Source organism: Prosopis cineraria, unplaced genomic scaffold, assembly GCF_029017545.1.
Source record: "Prosopis cineraria cultivar Desert tree isolate PC_DT_omini unplaced genomic scaffold, ASM2901754v1 PC10, whole genome shotgun sequence".
NCBI lineage: Eukaryota > Viridiplantae > Streptophyta > Magnoliopsida > Fabales > Fabaceae > Prosopis > Prosopis cineraria.
Genome location: NW_026555341.1, coordinates 11,618,191 through 11,621,032, shown reverse-complemented (window position 1 = coordinate 11,621,032; position 2,842 = coordinate 11,618,191).

Sequence of the window (2,842 nt, the reverse complement as noted above, 5' to 3'; positions counted from 1 at the left end):
TTAAAAAGTTTAGTGATTCTCAATTTTTATGATCTAATCAGTTTAATTAACAGTTGAATCGATGATATAATAATTAAATAAAAATAATATTAAACATATAAATATATATATATGTTTTAATAAAATGACAAAATATGATCATAAATTAATAATATTATAAATTATAATTTTATAACTCATCAAATATAAGTGGATCTTGGTTAAATTATATATAAGTAGAATCAAAAGTATTTATATTTGCACATATAACTATCAATATCTTTGTAAAAAATAATTCAAATCATATTTTATACATATGACTTGTCCAAAAATAAAGTTAGCTTTTAGTATGATATATTTTTTAAATTTTTCTATTTTTTTTCTATTTTTAAACTTTTTTTAATATTATGTTTAAAACAGTCCGATTTTCCAAAAACTGCTCTAGTTCCTATTTCAACTCCAGTCCAATCCTACTAAATCATAAAAGTAATTTTTAATTCAAATCGAGCCATTAATGACTCCAGTCAATGATTCATCCTGTTCAGTTTAGTTTTTAAATCATTGCTATAAAAGCTTTGGTGAGACAATTGATGTTGATTGTCAATTTACTTACATGATTTTTTTTTTTTGTAAGCTTGATTGGCCAGTCCTCTAATTGGTGGGGCAAAATTGGAGCCTCTATGCTAGTCCCTGTGAAAGATAGAAACACACAAGCACACATCGCATTCCCTCACACAAAATAATTTCTTTTCTACCTTGATCGCATGGGAAATTGATCCAGGAACCCTTTACATCAAGGATATGGATCATGCCAATTGAACTATAAACTCTTGGTTTCCATGAATCTTATTTGTAGTTTGATGAATATATCAAATTTTGATGGGAGGAAACAAACGTAGGTCACTATATTTTAATTATGCTTTGTTTTTAGTCCCCATAGTTTTATTTTATTATTTCCAGTCCCTTTAATTTATTTGTCTATAACATTAGGCCTTGAAGTTTCAAAAAATGCACATAAGGACTATTAATTGGCACTGTCAGAGTTAATTTTGCTGGTGTATAATATATATGCTTAACTATGTTAACCTTATTGTTGATGTGTACTTGATCTTGCCTTCATCTCTCATATTCTATTTGATCTTGCCTTCACCTTTTATTTTTAATTGTACCTAATCAATTTATTTTCATATTAGCATAAACATATTAGCAAGAGATAGCAAAGTTACACAGAAATTAAATTAACTCTATCAATGTCAATTCATGGTCGTTATTATAAACATTTTTATAATTGTAGAGATTAACAATGTAAATAAATCAAAATAAATGGACTGAGAACAACGAAATAGAAATATAGGAACGAAAAATAAAACACAATCGAAATATAGAGAACAACTGTTATATTTCCCTATTCTAATTGTAAACATTTAAAGTTTGTTTCTATACTGTATTTTTATTTAATTTCTATTTTTAGACATTGTATGATATATTAACTTGAGAGAATGATAGAAAGGTTTTAAGTGAACTAATTAATTTAAATTAGATCTCAAGTGTCAAACTTTAAAAATTTTTAAATTTGACTCTCAATTTTATAATTTCATTATAATAAATTTGCAACTTGTGTTTCAAATTTTAATAAAAAAATAAATTTTTTTATTAATCCTTAACCATCTTAAAATTTATTAAAAAATAAGTTATAAATTCATTACAATAAAATTATAAAAATTAAGAGATGAACTTGTAAATTTTTAAAGTTTAGCATTTTAACGTAATTTAAATTAATTAATTCTTTTGGGACTTATATGTCTTTCTTCGTGTTAACTTTCTTCAATTGAAATGTACATATGAACTTGGACGATCATGAAAAAGTTGAAGTATCTTATCTATTTCTATTTGATATTAATTAACACTCTTTTGATATAATTATCTTATATATATATATATATATATATTTCTTCGTCGTACTCTATCCTTAATTTTACATGTGTAACATAATTGTGTTCGAGTTTCTAATTTGTTGAATAATTAAGACATGAAAAAAAAATCTCACCTATTTTACATTAATGTTGAATTGTTGGATGTGGTATATTGAACTACAAACAAAAAAGAAACAAAATAGGGTAGGAACATCAATCCTTTCACGTGGACTTTTAAAGGTTGATATGCTAACAATATAATCAATCATAAAATATAATTAAAGTGACCCAAAAAAGAACCGTACGTGCACAAAAAATTATACGTAAAATGTGTAAGATGCACAAAAAACTAAGATATAACTATCCTTAATTCTTTTAGCTAGTTTTCTTACTGCACAACTCTTGCATATAGTTGAGTCCAAGACACACGGTGCGCTAGTGTAAAAATATTTTTTTACCACAGTTTAAAAATAATTTTCACGATAAAAGATGGTACATAGTATAAGATTATGTGGTAATAAATGAAGACTTTACACACAAGCTATAAAAGAACAATGGCAAAAATAGTATTTTTTGGTCACTCTGGGAACTGTGATGAAAAATGCTCCTTTTCATCACAGTTCCCAAATTGACTTGTCGCGAAAAAATGGGTCCGTAAGAGAATAAGGAGTTATTTATGAATCAAGATTCTTTGGACACTAAATCCTTCAATTCAGCCCTATTGGGTTCCAATAAATTACTAATTTCAACAAATTAAATCCAATTCATTTATTTATAATCTACTTATAAAAATATAATCAACTATACAATTAACAAATAAAAAATATTTTTTAATCAAATAATTTATGTTTTGGAATTTAAAAAAAATTGACAGCATGATGACATTTAAATAGAGATTCCCCAAGATCTAAGCCATAAATTCAGTTATTTATTTCTAATACATCAGCAAT